General features: G+C 34.8%; 1 long non-coding RNA gene across 1 annotated transcript; it reads right to left on the reverse strand.

Annotated features, from left to right (window-relative positions):
* Nucleotides 1–1,583: 1,583 nt before the first annotated feature.
* On the reverse strand, nucleotides 1,584–2,148 carry LOC140886967 (uncharacterized). Its single transcript, XR_012151733.1, has 3 exons — nucleotides 2,082–2,148; nucleotides 1,971–1,994; nucleotides 1,584–1,703 (listed from the first exon to the last, which is right to left on the reverse strand). It is a non-coding gene; the product is annotated as an uncharacterized lncRNA (long non-coding RNA).
* Nucleotides 2,149–21,433: the final 19,285 nt, after the last annotated feature.

A 21,433-nucleotide genomic window follows, 5' to 3' on the forward strand; every position in this document is an offset into this window, starting at 1 on the left:
ACAAAATAAGGTGGAGCCTATTCTTGTCGGAACTTGGAGCAGAAAACATCCCAAGTAACAAGTTTACCAGCCTCAACCAGAGCTGTTTGCATAGCCTCCCACCAACGTTCAGCAGTTTCTTTCAGTTGTAGAACCACCATTGTTACCCTTCGTTCAGAATTATAGTGCACCAACCCGAACTGGTTGTTCATGGCTCTCAACCAAGATTCAGCTTTTTCACTGCCTTCATCTCCAGTGAAGGTGGGTGGATTCAATTTTTGAAATCTAGCGACCACCAACTCCATTTCATCAACTTGATTGCCCAGCTGGTCCACTTCAGCATCAATATCGTTTATTACATTTCTTGCAGGACGACCACGTTTCCCACGCAAGACTCCATCAAGACCAACCTCATTCTGACCGCCAGATTCTTGGACAACATTCTTTTCTTTTCCACCTCGAAGTATAGGGGCCATCTAAAGAAATCCAAGGTCAAATCTTTAGGAAAAAGATAGCACAAGATGATAACGTAATTCTAGGCAAATGAGCTTAACTAAAAGTCAAAGCCTAGTTAACTACTAACTCTAAAGCAAATCATTCAAGTAACAAATAACAGATAAGAGCAAGTAGTCAACAAATACGCAATCATCTTCATTCGTGCCTAGACTCAAGTGTACTAGACTCTATTTCGAGCATATCCAGTTTATTCTCTGATACTAAATGTGAGGGCCCGTTCCTGATTAGTATTTAATGATCATGCAATCAGCATTAATTAATGTAAACAGCGAAAACGAGTTAAAATTTTGCTTTCGGGCCTACCGAAAATTCGGTATGACCTCCCCGTAAATCGGACATACCAGGGAAATCAAAAACTCAGACAACACTACAATACTCGAAAATAGTGTCCAATTCAACAACACACAAACCTACAGCCGTACTGGCCAGGACTAAACACATGCAAGCCGGCAAGGCTAAACACATCAACAAGCAAATCTCAAACGTCGTAAAAATATAAATACAGATACACGGGGCATCTCCCCGGTAAATAAAAGACTCCAATAATAATATATAATAACTGAGAACTCACAACGACTCAATACCGTCCCTAGGCTTCACTGGCAGATGCACCACCAGAGGCAACAGACCACCTGTATTACCTGTCATGGCAATAACAACAAAACCACAGCAGTCCCGAGGGACAGGGGTCAAACCCCAGTACGAAGATCAAATAAATTATAGCAAAATAAATTATATGTAAAACAACTAATGCAATGCAAGTGAATGGTACCAAGGAACATCGGATATCAAAATCTGGATCCAAAGAACAATAGCTAATCTGTGGCCACCTGTGCTAGGGTGACAGTTTCAAACACTGTGCGGCCCTGCATCAGTACGCTAAAGGAGGACAGTCTGCAGAACTGCACGGCCCTTACGCTAGTATCAGAGGTGAGAGTCAAAACACCCTCGGCTCTGATGTCTAAACAACTCATTAAAGAGTAGATAACAATCTCAGAAATAAGAGAATAATGGCTCAATATGAATGTAATGCATAATTCATAACAATCATCATAAAAACATATAAACAAGCCAATACCTCAAATAACAATTAAACATTTTACATATCCTCATAAAGGCTGTAAGATAGCGATCAATCCGTACCTTAATTGCCAAATAATTACCAGAGTAATTCTTACAAACTTGGTGCAATCCTAATCACTCCAAACCTGAGTCAATTATCATTCCATCAATCCTAACATATACTTTAACTTCCAAACAATTCAAATATTCGATTCTAGGGTCGAAAATACCCAAATTAATATTCTAAAAAATTCCGATAAATTCCCAAAAATACCAGAACTATTATATATTAATTCTAAGGTATTCCAAAACCCAAACATTCAATAATTCAACACCATAATTCAAAAATCCCTAATATAAACATACTGAATTTTCGAAAATAATTCCATAAAAATAGGGAATTCGATCTATACCTCCAATCGGCTCAAATATAGCACCTACAACCAACAAATAATCATATATCAATTATTTGGATTCGAATTCAACCAAAAATTCCCAAATTTAAACCCTAATTCGAAATATACCTCAAAGTTCCGAATTCAAGGTCCAAACAACTCACACAACCTTCCTCCTAGCTCAGGCGGCGGTCGGCGGCTAGGGGCGGCGAAGGCGGCGGCTGCTGCGATGGGTTTTCGGAAAGTGCGAGAAAAGCTTAAAAAATTGGTACTAAAAGAAAGCTCTCGTCGCGAGGATTCCGGAACTACGCTCGGAATAATTTTTGGAGCAACCACGGAGGAGATATCGCCGGTCAAAGGCAATGAAAATTGAAAGAAAATGAAAAAGAAAGAAGAGCAGAGCGCACGGTCGAGAGGGAGAGATTGGGAGGAGAGAGAAATGCATGTAATAATATATTGTATGCTTTTGTGTGTGTTCTATATTTAATTGAGTCCAAACTTGACTCGGTTAATTTAATTCCAACTCTTGTGTGTCATAAAAATTAAATATGTATTTTAATATCGTCTATACACCGATATTTTCTAATACATATTTTTAACATACAATTTAATTATCTGGCTTAATTATTTTAATTCACCACTTTAAAATAATTATTATCAAATCTAGCCAAATAATAGGATAATTAGCATCGGGTCCTTACAATAGTTTTCACCATTCAATTTTTCACCTTTGTTAAGATCAGCAATGATAGATTTGGATGTCATGGTCTGTATATTTTAGAGGTGATAACACATGTTAATGCTCATTAAATGTACACATTAGTTTTGTACTTGTAATTAACATCTATGATGATTTAACATAAGACATAGATTCGAAAGTTCACTAAGTTCCTAATCATCATCTACAATCCTAATTTTGCATCATCATAAATTTAATTTCAAAGTTACAAAAAAAATTATATCAATGATTTTAGGTGAGAATCACTCAAATTCTTCCAGCCTAAAACTCTCACTTAACTTGAAACATATTAATAAATTCCAAATAGGCATATATAGATAAGCATTACATAAACTAACATTAAAGTTTACAACATACTAATATTCAAACACAAATAAAACATAAACTAAATTACTTGTGCCACATAACATGTTCATATAAAACATTTACAACTAAACATAGAAACATAGATTATAACAAGTTATTTCCCTAAATAAAATATAATTTCTTCTTATTGCACATGCGGGTTATCATTTTGGTCATTCCCTTTGAGAGCCTGTCAGATGAAGCGAACTTCAAGAGACGAGCACCAGTATTTATCCTTAAAGATAAAGACTTCTTCATCTCAAGTTCTACCTCTTTCCTCCATCTTTTAATTAGTGAAGACTATAAATCTTTAAGGAAGATCGACGAATATTCTTTTTTATTAAATATTTCATCGAACATGCTCTTCCAACGTCCAGGCACAGAATCTCTCAATATTCAAAATATATCATAATCTCGAAAATAATGACCCAAATGCACAAGATCCATACGCATGTCCTCCCAAACTTTGATATGTTGAGGCATGTTATGCATGTGATTCATTTTATATTGCTTAAACATGTGCAACTTTGCTATTGGTTCTGGGCCTCTTTGAAGTTTAGCTGCTCCCCGGAGGATGCTCAGAGTGTGTTTAAATTTTGCCATATCTATATAAGATGAGAATAAATATTATATTGAACACAAAATCAATCATAATATTTAATATTCAAACAACGATGTGTACATAGATAAGAAATTAAGAAATGAGATTGTACAATTTTTTTTTGAATTGGTACAAGGCAGAAGCCATTATTTCTTTTCTTATCATTGGATTTTTTTTTCCGAAAATTACACTCTTAAATGAGTTTGTAATTGTTTAGCATGATTATGAAAATCATTTTGTTATGGCTAATGTGATCCATAATAAGAGTCCATGTGTTTAATATATATATATATATATATATATATATATATATAAATAAAGAGGATCTTGTCCATAATAAAATGATGATTCTTCTTCAGATTGCACTTTAAATATACTTACGTGAATCATCTATCATCATGCCATGTTTCTTTCAATTAAAAAAAGGGTAAATTATAAATTCATACCCAAACCTATTTTCATCTTACATTTTAATACATAACCCATTAAAACTTATTTTCTACTCCCTGGAGAGAGAAAATTTTGTTTAAAAATACCAATTCGACCCTTATCTATTAAAAATCCTAATAAATCACTAAAAAAAAAAGGTAATAGAATGGATACTAAAAACAAAACAAATCCAAATAGTATTTATATAAAAATTCAAATTAAAATCAAAGAACATAAACCATATCATATACATGCTTATGTTGATACAGGAGCATGTTTAAAAGTTTATGCAGGAGAAAGAAATTTAAAAGAACTTACTAAAACAGCTACTAGGAATAATGAAAATTATGTAATTATACATCAGGAACTTTTCAAGGTGCACAACTAAATTATCATTCAAATAAAAAAGAATTATTAGCTTTAATATATACAATTAGAAATTATGAGATTTATCTTATTTCTAAACCATTTTTAGTAAGAACGGATAATATGAATTTAACATATTTCAAGACAAGAAAAATATCAAGAAATGCAGGGAGAAATGCAGCAAGGTTAATTAGATGGAAATTGGAATTGAACCATTATCAGTTCGAGATCCAGCATGTCAAAGGAACGGACAATTCATTACCCGACGCATTAACTAGAGAACTTCATCCAAATTATACTATCCGTAGTACCAGAATAACAAAAGAGATCCTAAGTGATCCAGAAAATGAATGCGATGAAAGAGTGGGTGCCCGATGAGCCAACTTGTGGCTAAGGGCTTTGATGACTCTTTGTATAAACAATCTTTTGTTTAATATTATTTACACTTTTATTAATGGCAATGACTTTATCTTTCTTCATATTGTTATATTGTGATATACTATTGTTGTTTTGATAAAGACCTTGAATATACTATAGTGTATGTAAGATATGGTAGAATATGGGGATATCTATCATGAAACACATCTTATAGTCACTGTATATTCTAAACTGTTCCTAGTCGATTGAGCCGTCCGATAATAAGGATAAGGATCGCTCGAGTTTGAGACTAGCATTTGCGATGCAGAGTACCACGTTTCATTGGTAGGGAACATAGAGATGTTCGAAGCATGCAAATGGATATTCATATGATGAATGATCGAACTACCCTATCCGAACTTTCCAAGTGGTTATCACTTATCGAGTGGATAAAGTCCGCGGTTTTGGTTGTACATCATTAGTCCTTACTACTTGAAACATCATTGAGACTCTATATGCTAGTACTATGCTTTGACTCGTTTACCGACTCTATTGGGGTCATCAGGTGTCGGGATTGGGTACAGTTACAACACATATAGGAGTCGATGCTTTGTTGTCAAGGATTCACCACATACTTGCGAGTGTGGATATCCTATGCGATCTGAGGAGATATTAGTGTGACGAATCTCTGGCTAGAGTACATGATGTGTTTTAAGAAATGGTTTCTTAGTAACATATGCGATGTCACTATTTACTCTTCAAGATGTATTGCATAGTTATCGAATCTCGAATGACTCTCGATTTACCAATGGTTGTTGATTCGACCGGAATATATGGATGAAGGGACCGTACTGTATGCTAACCAAAATCTATTGGTTCTTGCAGGCACTATCAGTGATACCTAGGGAATCATGGGGCGATGTTGCTAGGCTCTCTTACCATGATTCGATGGGCAAGTCGGAAATTGTTGTTCCGAGTCACAAGGAGTTGTGAGACCACGGCTAGCTGTATCCCTGAACCATTAAGGGTCACACAGAGTAATGGATTTTTAATCCCCGTTGAGATAGTTAAATTTAAAGAGTTAAATTTAATGAACAAAGAAGTTGGACTTCTTATTTAAGAGTAGAGGAGTAAGATTTCCTAAAATGACATAGGGATGGGCATTTTTGGAAATCACTGAATTCGGATTCAGAAAAATTTATCTTGACTTTAAAAGGTGCAGAAATGGTTTCTGTGCACATTGGTGAAATCGGTTTATCAATCGGAGTCATGATGAATTTTATATTAATTTCTGAACATGCGGGCTTTGCTTGTCGGGCTTGAACTTATGACTAATGGGCCCTAAGCTGTTAGCGGCCTACATTATAAATAAGTTATTGCAGTACAGAAATTAGACACAACAGGTCACAAAATAATTTTCGAAAAAACCCTAATTTTATTTAGTGTGGCCGCCGCCCCCCCTCCCCTCTGCTCGTGAAAATCCAGTCTGTGAATTTTGAATTACAGTCTGGTTTAACGGATCAAATTCGTTAATTCTCTTCGTAGAAACTTCTGATAGATTTTCTAGTGCAATCTATCAGAGGGATTAATTATCTGTTCGTGGACCTGATTGAAGAACAGTTCTTCCATCAGTTCCAGGGATATACAACAAGAGCAGAGTAATCTGTTGGTGTCCATAATCTCGATTCGAGATTGGAGGTAAAAATTTATAATTGTTATTTAATTTTTACACACACAATTTAATCGTAAAGTTTTGATACCCATTATGGAATCGTTCCATATAAAATTTTTAAACTTTCGCTGCACCGGGTATCAATTCTGATTGATCTGATCGCCGCGTTCTCCAACAATGGTATCAGAGACAGGTTGCTCAGATCAAGCGATTAAATTAATCGATTGTACAAAAATTTTTAAGCCTCGGTTTTTGAAACAAAATAAATATTTTAAAAAAATAAAATTTTTTTTTTTTCGGGCAAAACCCGGGCAGCGATTGGATCGCTGCCCGGGTGGGGGGCAGCGATGGTCGCTGCCCAGGGCAGCGATCGTCGCTGCCCTAGGGGCAGCCGGGCTGCCCGGCCCGAGCCCCTTTGGGGCGCGGGCAGCCCGGGAACGTCCCGGGCGGCCCGCGAAAAATTATTTTTAATTTTTAAATTAAAATTTTAATATGTTAAAATTCTATTTTTGGTCCGATCGAAAATTGTTTTTGATTGGTCCACGAGGCATCGGATCGAATTGTTCGAGTCCGAAAATTTTAAAATTGATTTTTGGATAAATTTGAATTTTTGGAAAATTTAAATATTTTATCCGTTAAATTGAGTTTTGAAATTAATTATTTTTGGTACAATTGATGATAAAATATGATCTTATGGATATATTGAGTAAAATATGATTTTATGTATAAAATTGGATTTTATAGATAAAATATGATTTTATTTGATAAAAAGATAAAATATGATTTTGTATGTAAAATAAGATTTTATATATGAAATATGATTTTATCCTTTTAAATTTAAATTGCCATTGCATGTTATCCAATTAATTAATTTTGAATTAAATGTTATTGGATAAGGATGATCGATTGCCATGACCAATTTTCTAGGTGTATGTTAGAAATTTACATTTGTTTTTATTGTTGTTGGATTTATTAATGGGCCTGGTTTATGGCCCAATATGAATTGTCATATGTAATAAAAGTGGGCTTGGTTTATGGCCCGTTCCCACCCCTTAAAAATGTATCCCCTACTTGTCATTGTTATTTATTGTAAATACATTAGATTTAGTGGGAGATGAAGATTTGAAGATGGAGGTGGGCCCAGCAGACAATAAAGACAGAAGAAATGTAAATTGGAAGCAAAATGTAATAGGATTGCATTGCATACTGCATATTACCTAGGATTGGACTAAGACTCGTGATTGGCAACCACGGGTCGATTAGAAATGGAATCGATCATCCTATATAATATGTGATATTATTGTTGTATGCATGTTTTAGACAAAATTGTGTGAATCCGACAAGCATACAAAATTTTAAAAATGATGTGACAAATTTTTAAAATTAAAATACCTCATTTTAAATATGATTTAAAATTGATATCAAGATAAATAAAGGAAATTTAAATTTTTTTAAATGTTCCTACCTTCCATCAACGATCAATATATGAGATGCTACCCGCGGATACGGTCCGGCTCATATTATTGGGGGGGCCCGTTCGTCGGAAATCTGTACATTGGATCGACACATGTTGTAAGTTGGGTGGAACTCCCATGAGATCGGCTCATATTATTGGGGGATCCACATGGCGACCGTCCATCTCAACTTAAAATTGATGGGTCATCTTGACATGTCACAATAAACGGCGTCATATTATTGGGCCCTTATTGGACATGAGGTAAAAAGGTGGAGGTTGCTTTGTAAGCAATTGGGCTCTACCTTTTGAAAATTATGGTTGGCTGATATTATTCGGGACCATAGTTTGTCAATTGGACTCCATGTTCTCACTAAGGAAAACAGTTTCCCGTTTTCACTAGAGGGTAGTGAAATCGTTAAAATAGTGGGAGTGAGATTCATAAAATAAATTTCGCCTATTTTATGTCTTAGTAAATTAATTAAACAATCACTGATATTTGTCTGTTTTTTTTCAGTATTTCATAAAGATGAATTCGCGTAATCCACTTTTCTCGATCCTCGAACAAAATAAATTGACTGGCGCAAACTATACGAAATGGTTCCGTAAGTTGAAGATTTTCTTGACTTCGGAGAAGATGCTCTACGTGTTAGAAAAATCTCCTCCGAAGGAAGCACCAGCTGGCATAAGTCCGGAAGAGTTAGCCAAACTTGATACATGGTGGGACCATGATATCAAGGCCAAATGCTATATGCAAGCCTCGATGTCTGATGAACTCCAGAGGCGATTTGAGGACACCGTGAATGCTGCTGACATTCACGTACAACTCAAGGAACTTTTTGGGGCTCAATCGAGGGCTGAAAGGTTCGCTACTGTAAGGAGCTAATGACGTGTCACATGCGTGAAGGGACTTCGGTCCGTGATCATGGGGTACGAGTGATTTGGATCATACAGAAGTTGGTAACGCTTGATTTGGTGTTGGAGCATGAACTCAACGTGGACTTACTACTTCTATCTCTTCCTTCTTCGTTTGACGGATTTGTGGTGAATTTCAATATGAACAAGATAGAGGCCTCCCTTGAAGAGATGGTCAATATGCTTGTGACATATGAATCCACTTTAAATAAGGATAAACCGGCTTTTTTGGTGGGCTCCTCTTCTTCTGCTAAGAAGGGGCCAAGTACAAAGGGTAAGAAACGTTCTGCCCCACCCAAGAAAATCGAACCCGAGAAGAAGTACAAGACAAAGGCTTCAAACATGGAAAATTCCAAGGATGTTTGCCATTACTGCAAGAAGCCCGGTCATTGGAAGCGTAACTGCAAGGAATATCTAGAGCAGTTGCGAACTGCGAAGGGTATGTTATATATTGAAATAAATGTTTCACTTAATACTACTTCTTGGGTATTGGATACCGGATGTGGATCTCACATTTGCAATGATTTGCAGGTGATGACAAGAAGTCGCAGGCTTAGAATGGGTGAGACCCAGCTGAGGCTCGGAAATGGTTCCAGAGTTGAAGCTAAAGCTGTGGGAGATATTTATTTAATTTTGCAGAACGGTTTTAAGTTACTTTTGAGAGATGTTTTATTTGTTCCAGATTTGATTAAAAACATTATTTCTGTTTCTATGCTTGATAGAGATGGTTATTCTTGCAATTTTGTGAATGAGATTTGCAATATTTACAAGAATGAATGTTTGATTGGAAATGGACAACTTGAAAAAGATCTATATAACTTAAAACTAAAAGACGTTCCAATAAATTATGTTGATAAACCGGCAACAACAAACAAAAGGAAAATCGATAGCCAAAACCCGGCAAACCTTTGGCATGCTAGGTTAGGTCATATTTCCTCAAGAAGGATGAACAAGCTAGTGGGAGAGGGCATGTTTGATATGTCTGATATTAACTCTCTACCTACTTGTGAATCCTGCCTGAAAGGAAAAATGACTAAATCTCCTTTTAAGGGGAAACCTGAGCGTAGTCAAAATCTGTTGGATTTGATCCATACAGATGTTTGTGGTCCATTTAGAGTTGGTACTCAATATGGCCACACCTACTTCATTACCTTTACTGATGATTATTCTAGGTATGGGTATTTATATTTAATGAAATATAAGTCTGAAGCATTTGAAAAGTTCAAAGAATTCAAGGCTGAAGTAGAAAACAAGCTAGGTAAAAGTATTAAAGCACTTTGATCGGATCGAGGTGGAGAATACTTGAGTACCGAGTTTTTGGACTATCTGAAAGAGAATGGGATTCTCTCTCAGTGGACTACTCCTATGACACCTCAGCTGAATGGTGTATCGGAGAGTCGTAATCGAACTTTGTTGGACATGATTCGATCCATGATGAGCTTCACTGAGCTTCCACCTTCGTTTTGGGGCTATGCGCTTGAAACGGCGGTATTGTTGTTGAACAACGTCCACACTAAAGCAGTGGATAAAACTCCATACGAGTTATGGAATGGCGAAGCTCCTAAGTATTCGTACTTGAGGATTTGGGGATGTCCTGCTTACGTGAAGCAGACAGTGGGAGATAAGTTGGATAGTCAATCCACCTTATGTTATTTTGTAGGGTATCCGAAGAATTCAATCGGATATTATTTCTATCATCCTGCTGAAACAAAGGTGTTTGTTTCGAGGAATGCCACCTTCTTGGAGAAGGAGTTCTTATCGGATAAGAAAGGCGAAATGATGGAACTCGAAGAAATTTGAAAAGAACCCGAAATACAAAATAATGATCCTACACCTCAGGAATCATTGCTGGACACGCCTATACCTAGAAGATCCGAGAGGACTTCTAGACCTCATATTCGATATGGTCTTCTTCTTGAAGGGGATCAAGATGAACCCGATGTTGGATGTGATCCAAGGAACTTCAAGGAAGCAATTTCTGATGCGGATTCAAATTTATGGCTTGAAGCTATGCAGTCGGAAATAGATTCGATGCATACAAACCAAGTTTGGTCTTTAGTAGATCCTCCCGATGGAATTGTTCCAATAGGGTGTAAATGGATCTACAAGAGAAAGCTTGGGCCTGATGGTAAGGTATTGACCTACAAGGCGCGATTGGTGGCGAAAGGTTATACTCAAAGACAAGGAGTTGACTATGACGAAACCTTTTCACCAGTTGCAATGTTCAAGTCCATAAGAATCCTTATTGCCATAGCTGCTTGGTATGACTATGAGATATGGCAAATGGATGTGAAGACTGCTTTTCTTAATGGAGACATTAAGGAAGAAATCTATATGACGCAGCCTGAGGGATACACATCCATGGGAAGCGAGCATAAGGTATGCAAGCTTCAGAGATCAATCTATGGTCAAAAACAAGCATCAAGAAGTTGGAACCAGAAATGTGATGAAACAATAAAGGATTTTGGTTTCATCAAGAACCCGGAGGAACCATGCGTGTACAAGAAAGTAGTTAAGGATGCTGTGACATTCTTAGTATTTTATGTTGATGACATCCTACTCATTGGGAATGACGTAGGGATGTTGCAGTCAACAAAGATATGGTTATCAGGTAGATTCTCGATGAAGGATTTGGGTGAGGCATCCTATATTCTAGGGATACAGATCTATAGAGATAGATCTAAGAGAATGATAGGACTCACTCAATCAACTTACATCGAAACCATATTGAAAAGGTTTTCAATGGATGGGTCCAAGAGAGGACATCTACCCATGTGTCATGGAGTTTCTCTATCCAAGTCTATGTGTCCCAAGACTGATGAAGAGATAGAGAAAATGACACATGTACCATATGCGTCAGCCATAGGTAGTATCATGTATGGGATGATATCTACCAGACCGGATGTAGCATTTGCTCTGAGTGTCACGAGCAGATATCAAGCTAATCCCGGTCAAATGCATTGGAAAGCCGTGAAGGACATTCTTAAGTACTTACGAAGGACTAAGAATATGTTCATGGTATATGGAGGAAGAGAACTAAAATTGGAAGGCTATACCGACTCTAGATTCCAAAGTGACGTGGATGACTCGAAGTCAACCTCTGGATTTGTGTTCATGCTCAATGGCGGTGCTGTCTCTTGGAAGAGTTCCAAGCAGGACACCACAGCGGATTCCACCACTGAGGCAGAATACATTGCAGCATCAGCTGCTGCTAAAGAGGCCGTTTGGATGAGGAATTTCGTCCAAGAGTTGGGCGTCATTCCTGAAGTTGTTGGTCCAGTCCCGGTGTACTGTGACAACACGGGTGTCGTTGCTCAGGCAAAGGAACCAAGGTCTCATCAAAGATCCAAACACGTACTGAGGAAATACCACATTATCCGGGAGATTGTGGAAAGAGGAGACATCACTGTCGAAAGAGTGCCTCTGCAGACAATATCGCTGATCCACTTACTAAGCCCTTGCCAGGACCATTATTGACAAACATCGCGAAGCAATGGGTCTACGTAGTATGACTAGTTGGCTATAGGGCAAGTGGAAGATTGAAAGAGTGGGTGCCCGGTGAGCCAACTTGTGGCTAAGGGCTTTGATGACTCTTTGTATAAACAATCATTTGTTTAATATTATTTACACTTTTATTAATGGCAATGACTTTATCTTTCTTCATATTGTTATATTGTGATATACTATTGTTGTTTTGATAAAGACCTTGAATATACTATAGTGTATGTAAGATGTGGTAGAACATGGGGATGTCTATCATGAAACACATCTTATAGTCACTGTATATTCTAAACTGTTCCTAGTCGATTGAGCCGTCCGATAATAAGGATAAGGATCGCTCGAGTTTGAGACTAGCATTTGCGATGCAGAGTACCACGTTTCATTGGTAGGGAACATAGAGATGTTCGAAGCATGCAAATGGATATTCTTATGATGAATGATCGAACTACCCTATCCGGACTTTCCAAGTGGTTATCACTTATCGAGTGGATAAAGTCCGCGGTTTTGGTTGTACACCATTAGTCCTTACTACTTGAAACATCATTGAGACTCTATATGCTAGTACTGTGCTTTGACTCGTTTACCGACTCTATTGGGGTCATCAGGTGTCGGGATTGGGTAAAGTTACAACACATATAGGAGTCGATGCTTTGTTGTCAAGGATTCACCACATACTTGCGAGTGTGGATATCCTATGCGATCTGAGGAGATATTAGTGTGACGAATCTCTGGCCAGAGTACATGATGTGTTTTAAGAAATGGTTTCTTAGTAACATATGCGATGTCACTATTTGATCTTCAAGATGTATTGCATAGTTATCGAATCTCGAACGACTCTCGATTTACCAATGGTTGTTGATTCGGTCGGGATATATGGATGAAGGGACCGTACTGTATGCTAACCAAAATCTATTGGTTCTTGTAGGCACTATCAGTGATACCTAGGGAATCATGGGGCGATGTTGCTAGGCGCTCTTACCATGATTCGATGGGCAAGTCGGAAATTGTTGTTCCGAGTCACAAGGAGTTGTGAGCCCACGGCTAGCTGTATCCCTGAACCATTAAGGGTCACACAGAGTAATGGATTTTTAATCCCCATTGAGATAGTTAAATTTAAAGAGTTAAATTTAATGAACAAAGAAGTTGGACTTCTTATTTAAGAGTAGAGGAGTAAGATTTCCTAAAATGGCATAGGGATGGGCATTTTTGGAAATCACTGAATTCGGATTCAAAAAAATTTATCTTGACTTTAAAAGGTGCAGAAATGGTTTCTGTGCACATTGGTGAAATCGGTTTATCAATCGGAGTCATGATGAATTTTATATTAATTTCTAAACATGCGGGCTTTGCTTGTCGGGCTTGAACTTATGACTAATGGGCCCTAAGCTGTTAGCGGCCTACATTATAAATAAGTTATTGCAGTACAGAAATTAGACACAACAGGTCACAAAATAATTTTCGAAAAAACCCTAATTTTATTTAGTATGGCCGCCGCCCCCCTCCCCTCTGCTCGTGAAAATCCAGTCTGTGAATTTTTAATTACAGTCTGGTTTAACGGATCAAATTCGTTAATTCTCTTCGTAGAAACTTCTGATAGATTTTCTAGTGCAATCTATCAGAGGGATTAATTATCTGTTCGTGGACCTGATTGAAGAACAGTTCGTCCATCAGTTTCAGGGATATACAACAAGAGCAGAGTAATCTGTTGGTGTCCATAATCTCGATTCGAGATTGGAGGTAAAAATTTATAATTGTTATTTAATTTTTACACACACAATTTAATCGTAAAGTTTTGATACCCATTATGGAATCGTTCCATATAAAATTTTTAAACTTCCGCTGCACCGGGTATCAATTCTGATTGATCTGATCGCCGCGTTCTCCAACATGCGAGTCATCCGAACATGCCTTAGAAAGCATGGGAAATATAAATTGATGAAATAAGATTTATATTAAAAAATATGAATTATTTTATGACTTCAAGTCATCCGAATATGCCTTAGAAAGCATGGGGAATATAAATTGATGAAATAAGATTTATATTCAGAAACATGAATTATTCTATGAGTAAAATAAGCAATCTCATGAAGATTGGTTTAATTCTTGCAAAAGAATTCATAAATACAATGATACGCATAATAAAACTATCTGAATTACTCACGATAAAGAGTTAAATTTCTAACCATTATATATATATATATATATATATATATATATGTTTCTTGTGCAGGATGGAGCAATTAGATCAATTAAAAGAACAATTGATTGACATAGATGAAGAAATTCAGATTCTTCAACAAAGAAAAAAGAATATAAATGGAAAAATTCAGAGGATAAAAGAAAAGATGACAACCTGGTCATCATCATCCTCACCAAGAACACCAATCAAGTTAGCAACTCCATTTGACAAAATAATGGAGATGAATGAAAAACAATCAGTGGTCACAGCCAACACTGATAACTAAGAAAAAGAAAAAGGAAAAGAAAAAGAAAAGAAGGAAGAACCGGTGGTCACAGCCAACACCGAGAAAAATGAAAAAGAAGAAAGGACGTTTAAAAGCGCCCTTGAAACAAGAGAAAGAAAGATGGTCAATCTGCGACCACAAAAATCAATTTTTGAAAAAAACAAAATTTCTAGAAAAACTCAAAGCTGAATTCTTTGAAACACTAAACTATTTAAGAATAGCCAAACCATCTGCAGGATCTTGGCTACAAACTTGTGACACACAGAGCATATCAAGAGCAAGAACACTACAAGGTGCTCCAGCGCATGAAGTCGCGAGATTCTTTTCAAATGGATTATTAAGCGGATTAGAAGTCAGTCCCAACAATCAAGAGATAGAACTATTTCCATATCAACTGAGAAATAGTATTATCCAGTTCAAGAAAGCAGTCTTCAAGGACGAACCAGTGTTAACATTAAGTATTCATTCAAACCTTCCAGATTGGGAAAATGACAAATTCTATCAACCGATGATATACATTCAATGTCGAAAAAATAAAGGCAAGTTCTTATTTGAAGGATCAAATGAAGAGAAACCAGTAATGGATATCTCAACACTTCCTGAGATAAGAATAAAGACATTGATTGGCATGATCTCAAAGACAAGAAAGATTGATGGAAACTCAAAGGTTAAAATTAATTTTTCAACCAGTAAAATTTTATTAACCACTGGACACAAGGAGACAATCCAAAAGAAAGAACAAGTCATGTTAGCTCAATTCGAAGCTCCAATCTATGAATCAAGAGTTGACATGACCCGAGAAACCCAACAAATGCTATGTCAAAGACTAAGAACAATGATTTCCACTCACAAATGTGGACATTGCCAACCCATTCAGACATAAGAAGCATCTGTCAAAGAGTACAAACCAGCTGTCAAAGAAGATAAACCAATAAAGAAATGGTTCGAATGTACCAGTAATTCAGAAAGTGACACAATGTAAAAATAAATAAAATCGTGGACCACACCACATGTGAAAGGCATCCACTCAGATGTAAAATGAGTTGTTCTCCATTATGTAGTATGGTCCCCCTCTTCCTTTATTTTTACTACTGTATGCGTTTCTCCACGCCTATAAAAGGAGATGTTTGTGTTGTAAATGGACAAGTGAAGTTTGAGTATCTCTCTCTTCTTAAGTTTCTTACAATCTGGTTCATACAAGACGTATGAAAACTATCAGAAACTAAGAAACATAAAATCAGAAACAAAATTAAGCCTTATGGCTAATAACTAAACAAGCAGGGCATAAGGAGGATAAGGTTGGAAGCCAACCATTGAAGATTCATGGTTAGAGTAAACCTGAAAATCCATAAAGCAAGTACCAGTTGATCAAGTTATCGTTAAAGGAAAGCAAGGATTTGGCCTCTGCTCAAAACCAAGACTCATTCAATCAAGGTACCCTTCCCAAATCTCCTGCAGCCCTTAATTTAAAGAAATAGTCAAAATACATTAATCATGTCATCATCCTTTATAATAAATGGAAGATTAATAATAAAAAACTGGTTTGAAATAGAATATGATCATGAATATGATACATTTCATGAATATCGTTTGAAAACTTCTGATTTAACCATATCTGAATCAATTTATCAACTAAAATTTGTAATAATAACCTATGAATGGAACCAAATTAATCGGAAAACATTTATCTGTTATAAATGAATCAGATCTGTAAAACATGAATGAGAAATTCATAGATCTGTAAAACATCATAGAACTTGAATGAGAAATTCATAAGAATTAAGAATTTCGCAACATGGTATCAAAGCGGTTAAATAAAGCAGATTATTAATGCCTGGATTAACTTTAGACATTGAGATTAAAAATTTATTTGACAAAATAATATTACTAAAAGATTTACATCAAATAAATCAATTATGGAATAGAATAAAAGATCTTCAAACCTTTATCTCAAAAACCATAAAGTAGAACATTTTTCAAGTAACTGGAAAATGATAATTCAAATTTCTGAGAACGAAGAAATCGAAGACATAACAATCTGTTATGCATAAGAATAAACTTTGTTATCGAAACCCGATCAACAAAAACAAAATAGTAAAAGTAACAATTTTTACTAAATGGAAAATGTACGTATGAAAATACAAAAATGAATATCTTTAATTTATATTCTCAAAATATAAATTTTGATATAGAAAATTGTGAAAACAATTTGAAACATCTTAAAAATTTTCAATCTTCAATTGATAGTTTCGAAGATTTTCAGAATTTATTAGGACATATAGATTCAACAAAAAAGCTTATAATAGCCTTAAAAAAATTAAGAAGTTCTATCATCTGTTAAAATGACAGAAGTAACAATTCCAAATCAAAATAGTCAGATTGATGAATCTGAAGAGAACCAAAAATATAATTTGAATATTATATTTAATCAGAATAAGTTTGCTGAGATACAGAAAACAGGGTTTTCTAATTCAAAAACAAATCTAATAGACCAACCAGGAATATTAAGCAAGATTTCAAATTTTATTAATCCCAGAAAAAATTTAATTTATTATTCGATTCGTATAAAAGAACGATCTTGTAAAATAAATAACGAATCAAGGTCTAATACTCTGAAGTTATTAACAACTCAAGATATTGATACCATCATGACAAAAGCCAGTGAAAAAAACGATCTGAACTAAAATATGTTCATATCGGAGGAATTGAAATAATAGTATCAGCTCACTACCGAGAAGGAATAGATACACCAATTGGAATCACAGTTCGCGACAAAAGGATACGTAATTTTGAGGATTCTATCCTTGGAAAAATTGAAGGAAACTTATGTTACAAAAAGATGAAATTTTGTATCTATCCATAATACAATATATATCTTTTTCATAAAAACATAAATGACGTTTTAACATTAGATTATTACTTTTATAGAAATAATCTTATGTTAACAGGAAACCATCCGATCAATATAAACTATGTTGTCGGTTTAGCAATAAGTAATAATTCTCAAACAGGAATAATTTCAACAAAACCAACTATTTCTGTTGAAAGAATGTTTGAAAATATTACAAGAATTGAACACCCTCGAAAATCATTTATTGAAGAAATAAATCCCTATAAAAGATGGAGTTCAGATGACCTCCAAATCACAAAACAGTCTGTACCAAGAAGATCATTATAATTTGCTAGAAATGATGAAGATATTCTTGAAAAGATTGGAACCATGAATCAAAATATTCTTAAAATTAAACAAGCTATTGTTAATGAATCAACCTCATCGCAATGACGTCCTTAATAAAATTAGAAAAAGATTTAGGAGATTTAGAAAATAATATCAATAAGATCAATCTATCAATACAAGAATTAGAGAAAAATTTCAAAGAATATATTGATTTAGCAACAACTAGATTAATAATTGAACAGGAAAGACATAGTAATGAAATATTAAACTATCTTAAAGAAGTTTTTCCAATAGATAAAGGAAAAAGGAAAATGGAAGAAGAACCACCATTCAAAATTGAATCATGGTATAGAAATCCCCTTAGTTATGACAAACATAAGTATGTAGATGTTTAGTGAAACAGACTCATCTGATTTTGAACAAATAGGAGTAAATACAGAAGAATTATATCATTCACATCAGGAATCAGAACAATACAGAGATATGGATATTTCAGAATCAGAATCTGAAGATGATTCTAGACCACGATTAAATCTACGAACGAATGTAGAAGGTAGTGGTGGAAGAGATGATGACGAATTTAAATATAACAGAGACCAATACTCTGGATCTTATAAAGATGTTAGAGATATTCTTAGAGAATCAAAAACACCAGGATTTGTGAAACAGAATATCTTAGATTTAGGTTGTTCAACAGCCAAAGAAAGAAAATCAAAGATAGATCATTGGGCAAATAAACTATCAGTACAAATTCAATTAACACAATTATTAGACAAAAGTGAGAATATTCAAGTTTTAACTCATGGGATGATAAAAATGACACTGGTAGGAGCAGTAAGAACTTGGGCTGAAAACCTAGTAATTACTAATCTACCACAAGGAATGACAGAACATCGATATTTCGAACTATTTGTTGATGCCTTGTACCAAGAATTTTTAGGAGTTTCTAATAATGACGCTAATTTAGTAGCCAAAAATATAGAACAAAATAGAGCAATTTTTATTCTAGATAATATTAAACTATGCAATTTATGTTATCTAGAAGAATTTATATGTGATTATGAAACAAACTATATTTATCAGTTAATAGATGCTGATAAAAAAGAACATTATAAATTAATTATTTTTAATAAAATACCTAATATATCAATAAATAGTAAAGATGAATTCTTAACTAGCGCTTATGCCAAAACACTAGGAGGAGCTATTAAATTCATTAAAGATATTATAACAAAGAAATGTCATGAAGTAACATTAAATAAAAGAATATCCAGATCTTACAAACAAAACAATAAACTTTGTTGTGACAAAATGCAATTCACAGTAAAAGAATACGGTTGCAAAATAAACATGTCACACAAACATTTAAAACGACAGAAACAGAATAAATTTAATAAACCTTATAAATCTTTTAATAGAAAATTTATTCCCTATAAGAAAAGGAAATTTAAAAGGAATTTCTTCAGAAAACCTTATAAAAGAAAATTTTATAAAAATTTTGATAACAAAAAACCACCTTGCCCAAAGGGTAAAGGAAAGAATTGCACATGTTGGTTGTGCAACGAAGAAGGACATTATGCGAATGAATGTCCAAAACAAAATGAAAAGAAAAACAAAGTTAAACTTCTTGAAGAAATATATACTATTGGATTCTATCCAGTAGAAACAATTGAATTTTCATCCGACGATGAAAATATTTATTATCTTGATGAATCAAGTGAATCAGATTTTTAATCTGATTCCACATTTGATAATTCAAGAAATAAAAATGATTAAAATAACGACAAGGGCATTTTTGGAAAATACAACTCTAGGTACTAAACTCACTTTTGTTTGGCTTGGGTACCTATTTTCAAATTGCCCTTAAAAAAACCCTTATGGATTTCTTCACTAATGTATACACCGTTTGACCATCGAAACAAAGTCTTTAATTTTGTTTCTGACACACCTTCTCCATTTTTATTATTTACTGCATATGTGAAAACCCAGAATGCATATAAAAAAAATCTACATTCGATCGAAATGTGGCTTCCGAACAGAATCAAAAGAAATGCATTTAAAATATCGAAACCAAGTTAGAAATTCAACTAGCGCTGGCTTTGATACCAATGACAAAAAACTTAAACTCGAATATATCAAATTGAATAACACTTAATTCGATATAAGATTGTTTGTAGTTGATTTACCAACCTTCCTTCCGACGAAAATAGCAATTCGATGGTCTGATACCGATCACGAACGGAAAGGAATCAATGTTCCACAATCCAAATGCTAAAACCGTGTGATATGATTTTGGATGCAATTCATCCAGAAATGTCTCGGCCCTTTTATTTTGTTTAGCTTGGATGTATTCGGATAAAAATCTGTACCAACCGAAAATGGGAGTTGTGATGGTTATTTCATGTAGAAAAAATAACCACTCCCTCCAAGAAATTCAAACTTCATATTTGAATGATTTCGGTCGGGTTGGGTCAGCCCTCATGGGCGACCCGTTTGTTATTTCTTACAGTTCTCATTCCAAAGGTGTTAGAATTGGTTAGATAAGGGTTCATTTCAACCTACCTATGCAGACATTATCCCATGATAGATCTAAATGTTCTCATTTATCAATACATGTGGGGTCCACTAAAAAATAATGGACCCCACATTTATTGATAAATGTACACCGTTAGATCTACCTCAAGGCAATGCCTGTATAGGTAGGATCTAATTTACCATAGATAAGTAAGCGTTGGACAAATGGTTAGAAGTTCGATTTCTCCTACCAACACTTTCTCAAATAATTCTGTGACACAGAACTTGACCAGTATACAAGTCGTCTCCAGAAATTTGGAGGCTTAAGCTAATTGTTAAGGAAAAGTTTTATATAATTTATTAAATAAAAATATTACATAATGTTAGACTTGGCCAAGGGTTGGGTATAACCCGGCCACGGACCGGTTAACTAGGTCCATGGGTTTGACGGGTTTGACCCAGCGGGTTGGTATTTTTTTTTTAAAAAAAATTAATATATATTGAATATATAATGAAATGAGAGTGAATGTGATTAGGGGTGTTCACGGTTTGGTTAACCGTCTGAACCGAGTCGAAACCAAAAATTTGGTTTGAACCGAAAACTGAACCGAATTTTTGATTCGGTTTTTGGTTTTTAGTTTTTTGGATTTTACGAAAATCAGTTCGGTGTTTTTTATTTTTTTAATATTTTAATTCATTTTTTATTTGTTTTTATTAATAAATAAATATAAAATAAATAAATAAATAAAATAAAATAAATAGAAATTCGTTTAAACCCAAAACCGAACCGAGCCGTGAAATTCGGCTCGATTTTCGGTTCGAATTTTTGGTTAAATTCGGTTTGATTAACCAAAATTTTGGTTCGTTTCGGTTCGGTTCGGTTTGGTTCAGCGCGAATGAACACCCCTAAATGTGATTGATTATAATGAAATGTAATAGATTTTTT

Source organism: Henckelia pumila, chromosome 3 (genome assembly GCF_033568475.1).
Source record: "Henckelia pumila isolate YLH828 chromosome 3, ASM3356847v2, whole genome shotgun sequence".
Classification (NCBI taxonomy): Eukaryota; Viridiplantae; Streptophyta; class Magnoliopsida; order Lamiales; family Gesneriaceae; genus Henckelia; species Henckelia pumila.